This window comes from Manacus vitellinus, unplaced genomic scaffold (genome assembly GCF_001715985.3).
Source record: "Manacus vitellinus isolate BGI_N305 unplaced genomic scaffold, ASM171598v3 scaffold_69_pilon, whole genome shotgun sequence".
NCBI lineage: Eukaryota > Metazoa > Chordata > Aves > Passeriformes > Pipridae > Manacus > Manacus vitellinus.
In genome coordinates, this window is record NW_021940749.1 from 1774858 (window position 1) to 1796798 (window position 21941).

Below are 21941 nucleotides of genomic sequence, written 5' to 3' on the forward strand. Positions count from 1 at the left end.
TGAATTGTACCCCAGAGTTCTCAACCATCAGCCTGAAGAGAGGAGCAACACTTGACAGGGCTGCCTGCAGGAAACTGCAGTTCCACAGCTGATGGAGCTTCGCCCTCCACTCTGATCTGGTGTGTTGAAAGTGTGTGTGGCCACACAAACTGTGGCTGCTTTAGATCCCCTTGCATGAAGCCATGTCAGCACTGAGAATACTGGTAAACACTCAGAAATGAACCCTGGCACAGACATGATTTACAGGTCCAAAGCCTTTTCACCAGCATTACTTTTTTTATTTATTTTAATACATCAGGATTGCTGTAGGCTTTCCCTTAAGCTTTGACTGACATTTTGGCAACCTTTCTCCACAAAATGAATCTACAGAGACCGACTAAACAGTCTGATAAACTTTTTCCTTAACAAACATAAAACAAACCTGTACAACTTATTCTGCTCCCAGATATGCTTTTTAAAAGCTTGCTGTGTCTCTTCTGGGGAAAGAAAGAGATAAAATAAAAGATACAGAAAAAAAAGAAAAAGAAAGTAAAAAAAAAAAAAAAAGAAAAATCTAATGGCCTAGATACCAGTTTTATTTTCAGAGATATCCTCTGTCAGTGAAGTAACATAAACTACTTTTTCCCACATGAATCTTTGTTGCTGGGGTTGTACATAATGCAGATAATGGAGTTTACCAAAATGAGTTCTTACCTACTTACCAAAAGTGGGAAGCTAATAGTGGAGAAGGAAAGCATGACAGATGCCAATAAAATTTGGTTTTATCCTAAAATGCAAGTCACCAGCACCATTTCCACTCAAGTGGAATTTAGGGCCATGCTGTGAGAAGAGACCCGAACTGTGAGAACCCAGAGGAAGTACAGAGGAACCAAGGGCTGTGAAAGAACAATATATTATTTTAAAGAGTTAGGCATACCAAAATATATGCTAATAAGACCTCACCTGGGTTTTCAATTATTTTATCATACCCAAATTAAATAATTGTTTCTGTCAGTAATCAACTAGCTACTTATTCTACCTTCTCATCCTTCAAAGACCTCAGCCTATTTAATGATCATCACAATAAAGCAGGTGTTTAAATAAATGATATCAGTGGGGACACTTTGAATGCCCAATGCTTGTTACTGCCTCATCCCATGCTCCAGAGGTTGTATGGCTCAGAGGGAAAGATAAGCCCCGTGGAAAAGCTCACAGAAAATCCCAGACTATCATCACCTCGAAATCTCTACTTCATAGAAAAGAAATAACAAGAAAAAGTATTTTCATCTGCAAGACTGGCAAAAAGAAATCCAGCTTTTCAATCCTTATGCAGTGTCTTTCTGCAGCCCTTATTTTAGAAGCTGGGTTAGTTTGTACCAGGCCTGCTTCCTAAAGAGCACAAGGAAATCATCACACTCGAGACTCTGTGGAGACAAAGGGAAATTCCCTCAAACTTTGACCCAGAGCTTATAAATTTCTCTCTCCCCAGTGCAAGCTTGAAGCAGCTTGAAATCAGATGTGCTCATTAGAGACCAGTTTCCTAAGACAAGAACACAAGGAAACCACCTCAAAAAACCTGCAAGCTGAAGTATTTCCTTGGCCTTTGGAAGACTTTTTCCCAGGGAGGATGTTTTTTAGAAGACGGAATTCCAAGATTTAGTCTGTGCCTTTCTAAAAGCAGCCAATCTGTCAAAATCACAAAGTTAATGAAAGGAAAAATGGCTCATTATTGTTATTCCTACAACAGTAATAGCAAGACAAATTATATCTGTTGGCTACGCTGCATTAGAAAGCCCACAAATAAGGTGGCTCACCACACCTTCCAGCATTTACAGCTTGCAGAATGAGCACAAGAAACCTTTATTGTTGCTTTTTTTCCCAGGAAAGTACCACGCATCCCAAATGATCAGCCATGGCAACTACACTCCCCAGCATGGAACAGCAACAGCATCTTTCCTTACATAGAACCTGCCCATGAATAGCAGAGCCCTTGGGGACCACAGGCAGCAGCCCCTGGGTGGGGACCAGGCACTGCTGGCAGCTCTGGCACCACCTGTCTGGGAACACAGCAGGCCTGGAAGCACCTTCCATCATCTGCCCACAGCATCCTGAGTAAGCAAGTGACTAAATCTCCATTTTCAGGGGAAATCACCAAAATCGGCACCAGCTCTAATGGATTCAAACAACTTATCCCTGAGCTTTAAAATACTTAGAAATGAAAATTAATGAGAATGTCATTGACACATTAGTATCTGAGGAGTAGGAATTCTCTTTACCTCGTTCTTTGCTCTCATATATACATGAAGTGGTAGTAGCCTACAAATGGAGAGTAGTCTGGCAAACTGCAAGGTACAGCTATAAACTTTCCAGAGACAGCAGAAAATAACGTGATGAACAGCATGGTGTAGAAAAGTAGATTTTTTAAATTTTAGATTAAAATCATTATTAATAATGTTACAGGGCTTTTGTGCAAATGAGGTTAGCAAAACCTGATGTTGTGTGAAGTCAATTTTTGCAAAAAATAACCACAAAAGAAGGAACTTAAGTACTAGAACTGCAGTGTGTAGAAAAACATTCTGTGGCAGAAACACATATTTATGCACATTACAGACTCACTGCTCAAGTGCATCACTGTTGGAGAGTTTATTGCAAAAGTGTGTTTAAGAGGAAACAGAAATTAATGGGTAACCACCTGGTACACAGAGCAGGTGTTTCACACCTGAGGACATCACAGAAAGTCAGGTGACAGACACAACACTTACTGAAAATGTGGGAGCCAAAGCACAGAAAACAAAGACAACAATTAGCAATGACACCAAGGAGTTGAAGCTCAAGAACAAAAGTAAAAGGTCTGGAATTCAGGAGTGACTTGCTTGTCAGAGAAGGACAGACAGACTGGTTTTCTCTGTTTTATGGCCCTGTATAAATGGGAAGATGTCACTCAGAATCAGTACCACAGTACTCAACCTGTCTTTGCAAGTGCTCACCATTCATTAACATAAACCTTCTGTGATATTAATAGACTGAGATTCTTCTGGTATCAGAGGATCTTTTAATATTGGATTTACACTGTGAAAGTGGCCTTTGTGATCTCTTAAATCTTTCCTCTATTTGATCTCCTCCAGGGAAGCCTGTATCCCCCATGTACTTTTATTTATCAAAGCAAGGGTGAGTTGTCTACAATGGATAATTCCAGAATAACATGGCCACGGGGTGTTCAGGTGTTCCTTTTAACTGAGGTAAAGGCTTGCTGTAATGTAGAGATCCCAATGTTATGGGAACAGCCTGTCCTTTCATGTGACACTTGGCTAAAGTCACAAGTATGTAGGAAATGTCTCTACTTCAGGAATGATTTCGAGAACTGAGGCACAGATAAAAGATTAGACAGCTAAAGCATGTACGTTTTTATTCTCATTTTATCTTTGAAGTTTTAATTCAACAGCAAAATATCTGTCAAGTAGGAGTAAAAGCTTTTTCCCCCTATTTTTCCTGGCTTGACTTTTCTGTGTATCAACATTTCAGAAAAACAAAGTAAACAGGGGAGACAAAAAGAGGCTGCTCACGATTTCTTCAAAGTGTAGTTAGTACCCACAGCTCTTTGTGTGATGATTTTCCTTTGAGAATTTAGGACAGGAGGTACTGAAAGGATTTTATAAACATCAGTCCATTTAAATTCAACCCCAGGGAGATTGGGAAGCACTGTCCCCCCTCAGCAGATGGAGATCACTGAAAAAGAGGCCAAATGATTTGCCCACAGATATACAAGTTAGCAGGCTGAAAGTCTGGGGATGTTTGGAAAGCAGGACATGAAATAAACATAAAAGAGAGGGGGAAAAAAAAAGTGATAGACTAATTTCCAGAAAAAATATTTTTGTCAGATTAATGGTATCTCCTGGATAAACACAGAAACCACATTAATGGAAAACTTCACCAAAACTGGATAAAATGCACATAATTTAATTTTTCTAATAAATTATGGTGCCATTGATTTTCTTTCGTGTTCTAAAGTGCTTTTCCATCATCTATTATAGAATTAATTTAAGATTTATTCACTGCTAAAATATGCAGGAAGTCCTTTAAAAAAAAAAAGAAAAGAGAAAGCTTGGGAGTTCTTCAGAAAGAAGTTTATCTTTGTATCAATATTATCATTATGTTTAAACTGACAATCTGAAATGATTCCTATATATGAAAAGCTGGAATTCCACTCAAACCAGATAAAATTGCAAGAGTTTTTAGTGTATTTTTATGTCCTATTCACCTTTGAAAATACAGTGCTTTCCCCTCATCCTTTTCAGTTTTGAATGACAGTGGTCCACTTTGTTTCAGATAAAGATGTTGTGACCCAAACACAAAGCAGAAGCACTTTGACTTAAGAAGAAAGAGTCAGCCTAGGCTGCAGTGAGGGAATCTTGTTATTCCTCCCTTTACTTGGGTGCAGGAAGTTTCTCCCTCCATTTGTTTCCCTCTTTCATTTAGATCCTGTGAAGGCAGATGGAATTTACTGCTCCCATTCTGAAATTCCTTTTGTTGGTGCAGAATATATGTCCTTACAAGAGAAGCTGTAGAGGCCCATCCCTGGAAACATTCCAGGTCAGGTTGGATGGGGCTCTGATGCAGCTGAAGATGTCCCTGCTCCTTGCAGGAGGGGGTAGGACTAGATGACCTAAAAGGTCCCATCCAACCCAAAGCATTCTGTGATTCTGTGATAAAATGTGATGCCCAAATACTACAGACTTATGAACAAACCAAAGTGAACAAACATCCAGTTCTCTTCTAACATTTCCTGGAGTTTTAAGTATCCCTGGGACCAAGACACCGAAAAGCTACCGCAGAGATGGAGGACACTCAAGGTGAGACCACAAAAAGGGCCCCCCTTCCAGGGTTAAAGCCCTCAACTATGTGAACAATGTTATGTCATAGAGTTGTGTCCTGATACTATAATGTAACTTCTACACATTGTTGAAGCAGAACAGCAACAGGCAACGTGGCAGATTTTAAAATCAGTAGTTATTAAATAAAAAAGGCAAGGATGTAGTAAATGTTTGTTGTCTTACGCTGCATCTCCTAAGGGACCTTTATTCATTTTGTTTTTAAAAATAGCATCAGCAGAGATTTGTAGAAAAAGACAGGGCTGTCTACCACCTACCAGCTTCCAATTCCAAATGAGTAAAATAAATCCTCCTGCCTAAAAGCAAAGCTTAGTGTGTTTAAGTCACAGCTCTGTGAGAGATATTATCTGCATCAAAAAAAAGAGAGTAGGATTCCATCTTACTATGATGGCTCCTTCCAGTTACCTCAACTAGGAAGGACGAAGCTTCAAGTGGAATTCGTGGCAGTAGAAGGGAATAATTTCCTTCAAGTCAGTATTAGTAAAAGCACATCTGGAGGAAGGCAGGGTCATTCCCATTGTGGGAGGAAGTTACGTGCAGCTTCACGCTCGCTGTTCCATTTCAAATTCTGGAGGGCTGCTGTTTCTGCCAAAGCACACAGCACTCCACGCCAGCAACTGGTAGGAAAACACAGTGTGCTGGGAGAGCAAGGCCACTGACTGTGCAACATGGGAACAGAGTTCCATGAGTGGAAGAGAGTCAGCTATGGCCTAGAAATGTATCTTTTGATCACAAAGTCACCCATGTGATGCAACAAAATATCATTAAAACCATTATTTGCACCTGCAGTTTATTACTTTTAAATTTAGATTTTCATCAGTTTTGAAAAGAGAGGATTGACCTGATGCTAAATTTAGTGTTTATATTGTCTCATGGCTTCTAGGAAAGCGTCATTTTCCCTTGCATTCCCTGTAACCCCTGTTCTGAACATGTAGGAGCTGAAGTAGTAAAAAAAAAATGCAGCAGATAAGAAGAATCTTCATCAAGAAGATTCAGACTGCAAAGAAGAACAAAACATTTCTGGAAGCTTCTGGTCCTTTCATACCAGTCTACATTGTGACCCCTTAGCAAGTTCTAGCTTAAGAAATGCTATACATTGGCAGGTGTTGGGGTAAAGATGGCAGGACTAATGACTGGACTCCATCTTCCAGCTAAAGAGTAATGGCTGATGTGTTCCTCAGTAACTGCTAATGGTCTGGGATATTCCAGGCAGGCCAAATTACTGACTTGATATAACATTTCTTGCTTAATGAATGGCCAAGATTTAAGTGACTGGCAGTTTAACATCTCTCATTTCCATCAGAGACTGTGAAGGGGAAGAAATAATTCTGGCTTGTAATGTGAAAGCTGCCACAGAGCTGTCAGACATTTCATTTCAGCTAATCCTCCCTAGGAAGTGCAGCGTTGTGTGAGCTCTGAATTCCTGGGAGTTTATCGATCTCGTGTTTGCCATATAAACAAGTGACAGCAGCCCTGCAGCCTCGGCACCAGAAAGAAAAATGGCAGTTTCTGGGATCCAGATGCAGGTGGGTGGGTGTGTTTGTTTAAACCGGCTGAGCACAGGATGCCGAAGGTGCCTCGGCAGATCCAAAATGCAGCTGCTGCCGGGATGTGACCTCTTACCTCAGCCCCTCACCAACTGGGACAATCTCATGGAAGAGCTGTTTGTAAGTGCCAGTTTCTGTATAATGAGTGCAGGTCACCTGGTGATGAAGGAGCCCACGCCATTTGTTTGAACTGCGCTCGACAACACAGTGCTAATTGAGTAGAGCTAATCCAGCACAAGGTACCTGGACACACACGTGTGGAAGCAGCAGCTCCCTGAATATTTCAATGGACACTGTCAAGGCAGCCACAAATACTGTATCACATTAGCATGACTAACACAGTTTGCTAGCTGGAATTATGGAAAAGAGCCCTCATTGCAGAGTATAATGCTTTCTGTAGCCTATTAGCACTTATTTAGCATCTCCTGCCTGCCCTCATTCCTGGAAACGCTGCTCATTTATCAGCAGGTCTGTGCAGGCCAGACACTGAGCAGCCAGGCCAGCCCAGTGCTGCTGCCATACATCATGCAGCCCATTAGCCAGGCACATTTCTTTCCCGGGGTTTCCAATGAGCTGCACCAATTTGTTACCCGGCTCACCGGTGGCAGTGAAAGGTATATGGAGCAGCCCCTCGCCGAATGTATGGAGCTCAATTACAAGCAGCACAGTACACTTACACAAATATGGGGGATAATTAACTGCTTGGAGAATGTGCCTTCAGACATGAGCTGTTCTCCCAGGGCAAGAGCAGAGCGTAAGCAGATGGGCAATAAAATACATACATACGTATCTTAGGTATAATTCCACACTTCCAGTTAGGATGGGATGGATTTCTTTGACTGAACTGAGTCTAAACCCCTTTACTTCCCATTGAAAACAGAGCAAAAAAACACTTGTCAGTGTGGTGTTGCTAACTCAAAGCTGCTTTGAAGAGCAGTCCATGACATAACTGTTGAAAGACCTCTCTCTCTGTGGACACAACTGCAAAACTGTTGCTTCTATTATTTCCTCAATTCTCAAGGCTGCTGCAGGAACATTTTAATAGGAACCAAGAAAACTGCTTTTTTAGACACTATTTTATTTCCTTCCTTATATTGCAAAAAAAAAAGAGGGTTCTTTCTCTCAAATTACCTTTTTGAACTATGTTCTGCAAGATGTTTTTCATGATATTTGACTTCATTAGCTACTTTTCCAAGGCAAAAGATTTATCCTTCTACTTCTTGAACATTTTCTGGTTGCTTGTTTTCATTATGTCGCAATTTTTGTTTGTGAAGTTTGTTTCAAGTGAGCACAGTTCAATCTGGGAAGCACAGCTGGCTCACAGGGGTGACATTCTTTCTGATGGCTTCATATCCAGCTACTCTTGCTGTCTGCAAATGCCTTTTGACCTGTACTGTTTATACAGTTTCCTGGCTTCATCTCCACTAGATTTCTGTTGACTTTTTCAAATATGTTCTATCATTATGCAGAGGAATTTGCCACGAATCATTTTTCCCTACTCTTGCTCAGTGAGTAGCTTCTACTTTCCCAATGATTGCAAGTTACAGTAAGAAAGAATTGAAATTATTTTTTCCCTGCTAATGGTTACATCTTAGCAGATGGATTAAGAAACATGGACACCAGAATTTACTCTCTTTCTAATACAAACTGCTAAGAGGCATAAGAGATACTTCTTGTATTCCCCTCAGAGAAGAAAAGGAACGTAATCTATAAAAGATATCCGCATTCCCATAAGATTAAGCCTACACAATAAGAAAAAACTGGGATACTATGATGGAGTAGGTGCATGTCCTGTCACACCTGAAAGGTGCTGCTCTGTTTTTCACAGACTGGGAATGCAGAGAAGGTTCAACACCCCTGTGCCAGTCCCCCCTGTGATTTGAGTCTTAGCACTTCTCCTGCCCTGCAGGGGGGGAAACTCTGACAGGAAATAAATATTACTGAAGGAAGGTTTTTCTCTAGGGCACAAACTTCTCTACCAGGCAGGTAACGGCACAGGGTGGTGTAAGCAGAGACTGGAATTCTGTTTCAGTGAAAATGAGTTGTGTGTTATTTGATATAGACTAGAAATAAATAAAAGCAGAGAGATTTTACTGCTGCGGGCTCAATGCCCTACTTGGCAATGTTTTTACTCTTGGCAGCAGTGAAGGCCAAGGTGAGGGGTCTGAATATTACCCAGGCTTGGCAGGGAGGGCTACCTGCATCACCTAATGATGTGTGCTGTGCACTTAATGAGCCATTGCTCAGTTCTGTCTGTTCTGGAGAGGAAAAAAATTGACTTCGAGGAGAGCATTTGTCACGAGGGAATGAGTGGTTCTGATGCTTACTCTTGTAAACACATATATCCATGTGCAATCTAAATTTTTTCTTTTTTGATAAGCAGAGCATTATGTTCATGTATTAAACATTTTTTTATAACACATGCTGCCTTTGAAGTTACACAAAGGTGATTTGTGACATAATTAATGAACTTTGCCTTAGGTGTGTTAAAAAATGTATAAGTAGTCTAAGGTACTACCTGTTTCCTCATCACAGCAGCTAAGTTGCATTTACCAGGAAGAAAAGCAGAACTGCCTTGTAATTATAATTATAAATTCTAATTCTCAGGTCACTGATTCTTAATGAAATATTGTAGAATTTGCCTTACCTGATTTACCAGTTTGGTAACTCCTCTCATGCTTAGTCCACAAGCAGAGCCCAGAACTGGCTTTGAGGAGAACAGGTTTGTTGGCCACCACCAGCCAATGCAAAACAGCGTCCCAAAGGGAAAGGAATCAGCCAGGCTCAAACAGCCCCAGGAACTCAGCCAGTTGTTTCCTGGGCAAATCAAAGGCTCAGCTCATTACAGTTCATGTCCACACAGCCCCTCTGAAATTCTCTCCTTGTATCAGATGCAGTTTGTTGTGGAGATTATCACTTGCCTTTTCAAATTTAATAAATACAAACCTGTTACCAGGCTCGGCACCTCAAAGACACAAAGATCTGTCCTCAGTGTGAAGTACCATTAAGACCTTAAAAATGCAATGATTTATTCTTCAAATTATGGCAGTTAAATGTGTTACTGAACTGAGGCAAAAAAAGCAGATGGAAACCCTTACTGGACTACAAATTTCATTCCATTACTTGAATTTTCTGGTTCATTAGGACATCAAAGCACCCCATCTAACTGAACACAGGGTTTCTTGGAAAACTTGCCCATACGGCTGAAGAAACCAGGGGAACCCAGAACTGCATTCAACACCTCTGAATGTACAATTTAGGTGATTTTCTGTCAATTTTAATCCTCAGAAGTACTTCAGTAAAGCAGAAATGCATATTTTGGCAGATTGTTTCCAAGAAATTCTTGTTAATTGTTTGCTATATCTACGAACACATATTTGCATTATATTTGCTAATATAAATTATTGTGATAGCATGTCTTCTTTCTTTTAACAGAGAAATGAGGACTCGTTCCCAGCTTTTCTCTACCTACTTATTTAAGCAGAAGATTAACAAAATCTCATTCATATGCCAATTAGCATATATTTAGCAGAGGCAATTTTACACAGCTCACAGCTTGTGTCCAAAGATCAATCTTCACTTGTTTTGGAAAGAATGCCAGCCAGCCTTAGTAATTTAAGTTGTCCTAATAATACCCAGATTTCTTCCATTTTACTGGGCTCATAGAGCATTGCTGATGGTCTTTGTTACTATAATAGTCTTTCAGAAAAAAAAGTAATTTTTTTTCTGGGCTTTACAGCAGCAGTTTCAGGTATTAATTGCTACCATGATCAAGTTGCCATGTTTTAGGAGAATTACTATCTCCTATAACAGATCCTCCAGCACTGAATTTATGCAAAATTCATAATGAGAACCAAAAACCCAAACAAACAAAGAACCATCTTGCCTCAGGTTATACATTTTACTTCACCAAGGTGCAAAATTCAGCAAAACATGGATCCAGTCCCTCAAAGAGTGATGACACATTTGTATTTGCAGGAAAGACCATGCAAAGAAAACAAAGCCAGGTGATATCTCAGCCACACCTAAACCAGGTTTTCCTCCACTTTGATTCACTGAAACTTTAATCTATTCTTATTTTCTGGTCTGCCTTACTCCATCACAAAGCAGCACATTCCCCAGAAACCTTGTTCTTCCAATAAACAGTCTGAAGCTCCCACTATCCTGGCGGGATTCCACCTTCTGAGGATGAACACCCGAGGTTGTGTTTAGAGGGTCAGGGTAAGGGCCCGTGTAAGGGAGGCAGTAGCACCAGCTCTGCACTTAGCTCTCTAATTACAATCAGTTTTTGAGACACTCTTTCCTTGGCAGGCAGGCAATGACTTTGGTGGGGAATCCCTGGAAGAGCAGATTTTCCCTGCAACTATACTGTGTGTGTAAATAAATCCAAATTTCACTTACATAACAATCATACTTCGTGTCACTGGCTGTGCCTCTCCTACCTTCTCTCAGTTGGCATGTTGGCAATCTTCCTTTCAGCAGAAGGATGCTGATAAAAAGAAAAGAAACAGATTTATTACATTCCTATTTCTTTGTCTTTCCACAGCTCTGTAGATAAATCAGATATTAAACATTATTTTTATAAAGTCTACAATCTCAAAGCTTCAGGCAGGTAGTGGAGATCAAGTTCTGCTATTGTCTGTCAACATCCTTTGCCTAATAATGTATCTCAAGACAGCCTAAGCTCTGTTTAAACTGGTTTTATTGCTCCCTAAATATGATTTTACTAACCTGCTTTTTAAATTACAATTGCCCACTGGCCTGCCTGCTGGTGGGGAAAAGCTGCAATCCATTATTCAGAACAGACTCCTGCAAGCATTACTATTAACAAGGGAGAAGTTAGCTAATGATTGGCAGCTTAAAGAGGAATGAAATTGTTTATATTTGAGGCCATCCTCCCTGCTTCTGCCCATCACCAGTACCAGAACCATTTAAATGAAATACCTGATGTGACTAAAACACATTTCAGATGATATAACGAGCTACAGCTATTCCTGTTGAATGCATCTATCACTTCTAAAGTCAGCCTTAAGTCCACCCTCTTGCTGAGGGCTCCATTTTGCCCTGAATTACACCTGGCTAATTCCCCTGCAGTGAATCATATGACAGAGCATATCAGGGGAATATTTCACCCTTGCAAAGTATTTTTGCTAAGGTTGTTGAAAAATTAATACAATTCCAATAATTTTTACAACTTTTTTAAGGGAATCAATTGGCAAGAAGAGCTTTTGCAAAAAGAAGTGCTGCTGGTTTGGTGAGACACTTACACAATGTCAGGTGAAAAGGAGTTTTGTAGAAGATTTTTCACAAATGCAAAAGATGTAGTTCAAAGGAGACAGAATCAAAAAGGACATACCAGAAACAAAATATTAAAACATATTTCCATATTTCCAGCAATGTCATTAAGTCTTCACAAGACACCCAATTAGCACTGTGCCCAAGTGTGCCTGCTGTCAATGTGCATTAGCTACAAAATTGAGAGAAGCCCAGAGTTGACCCAGAAAATGTCAGAACTTGTGATCTTTGTCAATGGAGCTGAGTGACAGCCTGACCTGTGTAAATAACTGCACCCTCTGCCATTAAAGAGATCACTTCAGGTCAGTTGAGGCAAAACTTTTGTATTTTCTCATGGGAGAAAAAATCTCAATGTTTTCTCTGGTCAGCTAAAGCTTTGCTTAGTCAGTAGGATTTTTTTACAAGTTTAAGAAAGTGAAACAGTTCTAAAACAATTTTTGAAATTTGTTTTCAGATTTTTTCAATCTGATTCAAATCTATAATCTGGTTTGGTTTGGGTTTTTTTTTCTTCACATGACTTATCATTTCTTTTGGTGAAAAACTTGTCAAACGAGAAAAAAAATTGCTTTGCTATTCCTTCTAGTTTTCTTCTTGAAATATATTCTATTTGGGATTATTTAAAAATTTACATCACAGACTAACATGCACAACACAAGCAGTAGCATTAATAACCACCAAGCAGGAGGCAGGTCAAGGACGAGCCATTGAAATGAAACCTTCCAAAAACATCCTGAAGCAACCATAGTTCTGAATTAACCTGTCCTGAGTGTGAAAGTGGATCTTTATAACTTTTTAATGAAGTGCTCAGCTGCCCTGAGAGACATCTCTGTGAGACCCACAGTAATCTTTGATCAAAGACAGTGTGTGCTCAACTTCCACTTAACTACCTGCCAAATTCTCCCTTCCATTTGGCTGCCAGCTGGTGTTTCATGGAATTGTACCTGGGTATGTTTATGGATCACAACTTCATCAGCAGAAGGAGCATTCCTACAGCTCCCACATATGTTAGTGGTGGCAGGGAACGTGGAAGATTTTTCCTTGGCTTCCAGGACAAGGTTAACACCTGACCTGGAAAGGACTGAATGCTGCAAGTCTGTGAAGTATTTGGAGGCTGCTTTCAGATATTTCTGCAGAGGAGGCCTCCATGAAAAAAGGTGAAAATGCTTTTTTAGGTGGCTCAGTGGACTGGATTGAGGTGTTTTGATGAATCCCAGAAATTCAGGCAGTTTATTAATCCGACAATGTTTAGAATGGCCTCTGCTCAGCTTCTTTATTTCAAATTATAAGATCTCCTGTAGCTCAACATCCACAACACAGGAGCTCAACCTTGACATGAGGACAGTGTTGCACTGAGTCCTGCAGTGGACAGGATGCTATGAACTGGTTGCTTCTTCCTTCTCATGGGGTGTTTTCCCATGTCAGAGTGTGCCCCACTGCTGACAAGCTGGTTTATGTGTGCTGACACCAAGCACAGCCAGATACCTACAAAATTAAATCTCACACTGAGAAAGGACTCACTAGCAGTTAAACTTGCAATGAGCTGTAACTGTGCCAAGCAGCATTAGGAAGAGCCAATCTGGGGGGTTTACTGCTGCTCGGTCCAAGAGACTCCTTCTCTAAGCAGTGCATGAAGAAGAGATCAGAGTTACACAATGCACCCTGTAATTTCCAGTTTCCTCATCAACAGTCATAAGCTCAGAGCAAAGACATCCAAATGCTTGGGGAGCAAAGGTAAGAAGAACAAAACCAGCAGTACTAACCTGGAAAATCAAGGAACTGGTGTTGAAGAAGTGCAGTGAACAACTGAATAAAACACCAGGGCTAACTAGGTCTTGCTGATGGGATACAACAAAGAGGAACCCCATTCCACAGCAACTTCCCTCATTTCAGAATATTCTTTTATTCCTCATTCCTAGAGCCAAACTTTTCAGTCTCTTTCATGAAAAGAGTCTTTTGACTGATTGAAACATCAGACTCTTTAATTTCCGAACGTGTGAAGATGTCCCAAGATTTCCCCTTCAATACAGGCCTTTGAATATTTTTCCATCTCAATCAGAATGGTTTGGTATAAAACCCACCCATCTTCTGCTCAGAATCTGATGACAAACAGAAAATAAACATGAGGCTCCCTCCTCCGGGGCTGGTGCCCCAGCTGCACTGAGACAGAAGTTTTGTTAAAACCAGCATATCAGCATATTTAACTGGGAGCAAAACTCTTCAGATCAAATCCAATTTAAAGCCTTGCAAACAAAGTGGTAATTTTTTTCATTCATCTCAACTTCGTTTTCCAGATTTTTGAAAGAAAAAAGGGAGAGCTGAAGAATTCACAGATTTTATAGAATCATATTTCTCACTTGATTAGTGACACAAACCAGCATCTGCAGTTAAATTTAACAAAACCATTTATTTAATTTTAATATTCTTTCAAGGCAATGCTATGCCTCTTTTATCTTTTGGCATTTCTAAAATGTTCCAGTAGAAATTGTAGCATTTGTTGTATGAAAACTCTATGAGAGAAAACTCCTGTTTGTTGAAAAATATGTATCTTTCAAGAAATTTCACGTGGAAACTTTTTGCACAGACATTTTAGTTTTACTGCCCTCAGCATTGAAATCCTTAAAAATGCAGCCAGAAGCCAGAGTTGCATCATACTGAACTCATCTAAACTGTGTTTTAGAAGTTATTTCATTATACTAGTGCAAACACTTCTGTGCACCCATTTAAATAATTTTAAATTGGGTTTATATTGACTTAGGATGTCAAGCCCTTCTCAGCTTAAGGGAAGTCAATACAGGACAGGTTTAATTCACTTGATAACTCCCTGAACAAGAGTTTAATACAATCAGTTTAGCACCCAAACTTGATTAATCAGTGCAACCTCACAAGCAGCCAAACCATCAGAAATTCAGGAACTGGACTATTTTATCATCTGAAATTATACTGGTAGAAAAAGAAAGCTCCAAAATACTCCCACTCTGAATGGAACACTTGCTCAACACAGACATTTCCAGATTACAAACCGAAATCAAATCATTAGGGAAAGCATAATGCAGTTCACTAATACACTTTAATGACACAATAGGCACTAATGTCTGATTCAACACAACTGCTTGAAGTTGGTGGCTGAGCCCTTGGCCCTGGTTGTCTCCAACCCAACAAGGCTGCCAAGAGCAGGAGGAACAGATGCTCGACACGCACATGTCTCGCAGCCGCTTCAATTTGTTCATCACCCACTTCCTCTGGGAGAAAAGAGATATTGTCAAAATGATAATGATGGGGTAAACAGTTTGGCCACTTCAAGCATTTTCTGAATGCCAGATAAATTCAGAAGAATTTTTAGCAGTAGGCTTGCCAGAACATCAGCTGAAGCCTATTCATTACAGCTATTCATGTCCCTATAATAAAGGTTGCATCAGCAATTCCATTGTAAATGCTCTATCACAGGGGTTTGATAATTTGGCTGCAAAAAGTATTTTTGGCTGAAGCTTGGCATGTAAGTCTTAGATATAATTTTTCAAGTTAGTTTTAAACTGTTCAGCTGTTTTCTGCATAAGGATGGAAGAAACAAAGATGTTTTAGCTGGTTTAAACTGGTCTCTTTTTTTTTTTGTCCTACATAAAAAAGCACCAAACTGTTTCTTTTGAAGAAGAAACTGTGTTAAGGAAAAGCCAGGAGCCACATACACTCTAATGCATACTTACACTAGATATATGCTAATTAAAAATACTCTGGTTAACTGTGGCACTATCTGGATGTCATGGATTAAGTGATAAGAAAGAAATTCCATGGAGGAATGGTGACACAGAAAGTCACTGCAGCTTTTCACTTTCCCAGGGAAGGGTAACACTCATCACTAGCCTGTGGTCAAGTGATGTGCTTCTAGAAAACAGAGTGTAATGGGATGGTCATTTTATAAAAGTAGTTATAAAGCATAAACTTGACAATTATTCAAGTTTAATTTAATCACAAAATCAGTAACGTGACTTAGGACATCAACTCCTTTAATGACACTGATCTTCCACAGTGCCTGGAAAACACACAACCTCTCATGGATTTTTATTTTTCACTCTGATCTTTTTAGGTAGAAAGTACCATCTACTTTTTTACAGATGGGGGATAAATAGATTCCAGCAGGTGTATACCAACTATAACATCCAAAGTTGGAAAGTGGAGAAAAGCCCTCAAAATGTCAGACTCCTGACAAAAGAATCTTACCCCATATGGGTTCATTTTACCAGTGTACTTACTCCCTGTTACTCTGGCTGGGAAGAAGGAAATCTCCCAAAAATGTGCTGCACATGGAGGTGGCTCACAGTCCCTCTGTGGGCAGGTCTGATATCCAGCTGCTCCCTTGTTGACAATCCTGCATTTCCTTGGACGTGTCTGACATCTTTACTGGCAGTTAAATCACCCTGGGATGGCTGATGGAACTGCATCTCCCAGGCAGGGCCAGACTTCCCTGTCACAGTCAGAATCTCTAGAGCTCTGCAAGGAGTGGGAGAGGCTCTAGTCTCCACAGTGAACATGCAAATACATTACATGTGTTAGGGGAAAATGATACCAACCTCACACGGGCTGCATCCACGTTTGGATCTGCTAAGCTGTCAATGGATACAGTCCTCAGCAACAGAGGGGTTACTGCTGGAAAAGGGGGACAGGAAATATTTTACCAAAGTGAAACTAATCCTGGTGAAATTCACTTCCACAAGAAGTGTATATTAAAAAATTATTAAACAATGAACATCTGTTGGCAGAAGACAGAAATGCTGTAAAGAAATGAACCTTGAGGTTCTCTGCTAGCAAAGATCTGTGTTTCTTAATACATTCCATCAATGCCCCAGGGCAGGGCTCCATTGGCACTTTCTGGCCACACACAGAGTGCATCCACCTTTCCTTACTGTCCACAAGAACCTGCTGCCTCCTGACTCAGCACGGGCTGAGAATTACAGCACATGTTCGACCTTTCCTTTCTGAGATGTATTAAATCACTTTCAATTACCAAAAAAACTAAGGTGCTTGACAGATGGCTTCAAAGCACTATCCTTCATGCTTCATTACCAGGATCTTGTAAACAGGAACAGGCTTTTCTTACCTGCCTGTGAAGATGCTGCTGAATGTCTTATTTCTGGAAATGCTGCCTATAAATATGATAGTGCTATTTTGTGACACAGAACTTCCAGAAACTGTTTTCCTCTTAGCAAATTAGCTACAGTGAGACTATTTTGAAGCTAGGACTGGGTACAAAATATTAATACTCTCACATTTCTAAAGTAAATCTGCCTTTCCACAGTATCTAATGTGTTCCAGATACTTTGCCACACACACACAAAAATGCAAGCACAATCCCATCGGAACCACGCTGGATTTCCTCTAAGCAAATGGCAGAAGAACTTGCATTTCCACACATGGGCTGAAGTTCCCAGAATTCAGTCCTCAATTCCTCTGCAATAACAACAGCTCTTGGAAGACAAGACACTTTTTGTCTAAAGCTCGGTGTCACGACCAGAACACCTGAGGTCACCTCAGAACGCAAACATCACTTATTTTCCCTCAAACATCATTTAAAGCTAGTATTCTCCCTAAAGTACTGGCACTTCTCAAATCTCATGTATTGATGTTTTACTGATAATTTATGAGGGAATTAGACATCTTTGGGATGAAAGCTCGTTGTTTTAGCAGCTGGCAGACGTGGAACAGCTGGGGATTAGGCACTCAAAAGGCTCAGGGAACAGCTTGCAATCTGTGTGTTTGGCTGACTAGGTAAATGTTTAAGGTGGAAGCAGTGAAAGAGTTAACAATGTTTTCTTTGAGAAAAATATACTTTTAGCTGCTATTAATTCTGTTTGGCAAATAGAAATGGAGAGGAAGATGCCACTGTCTGATCAAAGGATTAATGTGGAGCAGGAGACTGATAAACAGAGTAAAGGTATGGAAAGAAGGGACTTTTTCTGTGCCTAAGAAGTCAGATTGTACCCTAAGCAGAACAAAACACAACTAAATAAAAGGACCCATCCTGAAAAATTATTACAATTGTGTGGATTTTTTTGAACTTCTGTATTTGAGCTCAGCATGTTTATTTAAAGTTAACCCCCCCCCCCAAAAGCTGGAACTCTTGTTCTCCTCTTCTTATGCCCTTCCTCCAGCCACAGCTATCCACAGATGCAAGGCACTTGAACTAATTAGGTAATTCTGTGTAGGTTTTTGGTTTTTGAAACTAAGCTGTGATGACACAGAGTGTTACAGAAACCCTCCTGAATTTCTGGGTTTGCTCTCAAGAGCAAACACTGCTCTGGACTGTTGGGACAGGAAGGAGAGAGATCAGTTCCATGCATTGCATAAGGTACAGGCTGGATGCAGAGCCTGCCCTACAGAGAATCCCTACACAGACTATAATGGCCCACCCCAATTCTGACTATAAAACACTGACTATAAAACCTCCATTCTCCCACCTTATACTCCAGAGAAATTATCGTGTTATGTTCAACCAAGTCCCTACAATATCGCTTTGGGAGCTGCAGCTCCAAAATCCACCTGGCAGTAACACAAGAGCAGTGCTAGGAAAAGCACAGCTGAGTTGTGGGAGTCTCCTCAAGCATCTCCTCCTCCAAGCATCCCAGTAACTGTGGAAACTAAAATTATGCACGAATAAAGACCATATCTCCTCTGCTATAAACACCTACCCTTTGCAGCACTGTGCTGGTACAAAATTTGATTGTCATTGTTTAGGCTGCTGCCTCTGTTACCTTCCTTGTGACCTGCACTATGAATTGTGTTTGCTTTTATTTGGAATGGAGGGCAGAAGAATATATAGATGAAAATTAAACTGGGAGCTTGCCAAGAGTTAAGTATTGCTCCTGTTCTCCTCCCCCTTTTTGGGCTATAAACCAGAGCAGTAGGGCCAGGGCTGCCAGACTCCTTGTTACATGAGATCTACAGTGCATGTGAACACCTGTCTGCACAAGTGGAAAGCCAGTTTATTATTCTGTCACATCCCCCCCCCCCGATGTGATGTCAACAAAAGCATCACAAAACCATTCTACTGAAATAAGGAGTGGTTTTGTAAAAATAGTATCAGTTGTATCCACGTGTAGAATGTTGATGCTTAAAAAGACAAAATAAGAGCAGGAACCACCCAGCTGCTTTTATAGAAAAATTCAGTTTTTTAGGAACAGTTTCCTAAAAAAACAAAAAACAGGATGCTTTTCTGGTGGTTTTAGAAGGATCACTTTCTCCCTCCAACTCTTCTATCTACCAGATAAATCCTCTTGGCTCTTTCACAGTGCCCTGCCCAGAGACACAGGATAATGGGGATTGCACTCAATCACTCACTGCAGGGACTCCCTCATCCTTCTTCCTTCTGAGGGATTGGAAGGATGGTCAGTGGATCTGCGGCTAATTTAGAAAGATTAACCACTCCTCAAAAGAAGCAGGTGCTAAATCCCCCACAAAGCAGCAGCTTACACACTCTCCAGTATGAGCTTTCCTGCCTGTGCTCCTCTTCTGGCCCTTGTGCTGTTTATAGCAAGGCCTGCACTGAAAGAAATAACAGCTTCTCTGTAGAATTCCACTGACTAAAACTAGGCCAGACACAGCAATAAAAATACTGAAGGTTACCCACTGGGTATATTTCTGATTGGCTTTGTGTTATGCCAATACTGTGTGGAGGAAAATGTCTTAAAATCTATACATAATTTAAACCAAAAGCAACTTCAAATTCGAACTGGAATGACGGATTGACTGCCATAGGAATTTTGCTAACATATTTCATCACCAGAAACCAAAAATGAAAAAAAAAAGAGCTTTAAAACAACAACATATGTAAACAAAGAATGTAAATAAAATCAAACATTAGCATCTAATCTTCAGTTGTGAATTTTTCAGAGGCACTAAACTATCAAACGTAAACAGCATCAATGTGTGGCATGCACTGCTTATGTTCACTTTTTAAACACTAAGACACGACTAAAACATACAATTTGTCCTGAAGAAAGTACAGCTTACTGTACACTTTACAGTCCCCCACAAAGAGCAGACTAAATCCTTCCAAGATTCTAGAAACACGTAACAGGAATAGTTAGGGAAACCTGCATGCATTCCTAGGAATCTTACCAGTCACTCCACTGCATCCCAAATTTAGTTCCCTGTTACTTGTTTGACAAAAGGTTTGACTGTTGCTGCTCCATTCCCAATAATCACCTGGAGTTCAATACAAGGACTTTAAGCAGAGGATACTTATGCAACATTTATCTAATTTTAAAGGGACTGATACTAATTGCGTATTTCTTCCCTAACTGGTTTCCCTCATAAAGAAATATGACACTGATAAATGCACAGTTTTACTCCTCTCATTTACCATTTAGTCCTCAGAGACCCAATTCAAGGTAGGCTCCCACTGCACTGGGTGCTGAACAACACAGCCTAGAAAACCATCAATCCTATTCATTCCTTAAGTACTAAATTCACTGCATCCCAGCTCTTGAGTTAATTTTTAATATATTTGTCCTACCTCCATGCTGTTAATGCAAATGTGAATTACAGCTCCTTACATGCTTAGAATCTTTAGCATAACACTTTCTGTCTCTCACAAAGCAAAGGTAAATAGGGGATAAAAATTTCCTTAAAAACTCTACAAGTTCCCTCCCACCCCCCAGAAAATTCTCCTCCAAGGCTTCTGAGCAGGAGCCTGCAGGGCAGAGCACGGCATATGTTAGTGAGGGAAGGGGGGAAGTGACAGATGTTGACTGCATTTTGGAACAACACAATTGAGTCCATGGGTAGATACAACTGTATCTGATTAGGTAGACAGCTCCATTCATCTCTTGTTCACCAGCCAGGAGGTCTCTAATTGTTTTGCAGATCACTTAGCAATTAATGATGCTGTTGCCCTTGGACAGATCATGCTACAGATCAATATTTTCTGGCAAAGTCAAAGCACTGAGTAGATATAACAATACTGAAGTTACTCTGCTAATAGAGCCCACAGCAAGGACAGGGGTGGGGAAACTTCTTGGATAAGAATTTATTTCTGCCACAAATTATTTTTATTGTTGAGGTGAGACGAACAAACTGGAATTGGAAGTAAAATACATGCTGGCAAAGATATCTACCTTTCCTTGAACTGACAATAACTAGATGTACCTTAAGTGTACCATATTTTCTCTTGCAAGTCCTCATTAACCACAAAACTTTACAAATTCTACTTCACAAAATTAAGCCTGTTCAAAATTTTTCACCAAATCAGACGCAAATTTGGAAAAAGAAGAGGTTGCTGAGCAGACTAATGAGTGAACAGAAGTGGGAGTCTTGAAACTTGACTGCAATGATCCCATTTGGATCCAAGGAAGAATGGCTACAGAGGGAAAGAGAGCCTGAGTTAAATTTCTCCTTCATTTTCCCAACACATGTGTATTATGGATATTGCTGCTGTGTAACAGCTTTGTTTTAAGAGATAATCTCTGTGCCATAACAATCAAAATTCTTCATTAGAAATACTGACTTACCTCTACAGAAAAGTAGGTTTGCACAAACCAGACCATATTAGTAGCCCACATTAAGCCCAAGTATTTCACATTGTCAAGGCTGACATTATTTTCCTTGCTCTCTGGTGAAATCTGGTTTAGGACACTGAGTAAGATTTGCTGTCATCAAAGCCAATGGTAAAGTTTAAGATGATTACACCAGACCGAGAATTTCTATTAATTATTTTCCCCATAAGAAGAATGGCCTCCAATTTCCTGGTTGGAACACATTTGAAAACCAAATCAAAATCAATTTTAATCCAATAAAAAACAAGTGTAAAGTTAAATAATTTATGATAAAAAGGGGACTTTTTACAGCCTGTATGACTCAAAATGGTTATTATATCTAAAACATCACCACAAGTGAGGACTTGCTTGGATTTCTATTACAACTTTAAATTATAGCTTTTGAGTGCCTCAGGATAAGTTTAATTGGGAAAGAACTGTAGTCTGAAAATCAATTATTTCCAGTAATCATGTGTTTCAGTTCTTCACTAATGACCCATAGAGCTATCTGTGTAAACCAAATCTTATCAGCCCGGTATCAGTCCTTGAGCAGCTCAATAAACAACCCAGTGTCTTACACACTCAGTGCTGTCTGTGGAACCACGAATTCTCCAGGGGTGTGATGCTATTAACAACACTGGGATTCTATTAAGTACACTGGGATTATTCCAGCACATAATGTAGCCATGAAAACCTGCCTGGGGGGA

At 40.1% G+C, this 21941-nt stretch overlaps 1 protein-coding gene across 1 annotated transcript in view; it reads right to left on the bottom strand.

Moving 5' to 3' along the window:
• Positions 1-21941, bottom strand: part of LOC103762223 (bifunctional heparan sulfate N-deacetylase/N-sulfotransferase 3) — a 136143-nt gene that overhangs the window by 88586 nt on the left and 25616 nt on the right. The window contains exon 3 of the mRNA XM_029964061.1: positions 10817-10904. The gene's annotated coding sequence lies outside the window, so the exon portion shown is untranslated. The remainder of the gene's footprint in view (positions 1-10816; positions 10905-21941) is intronic.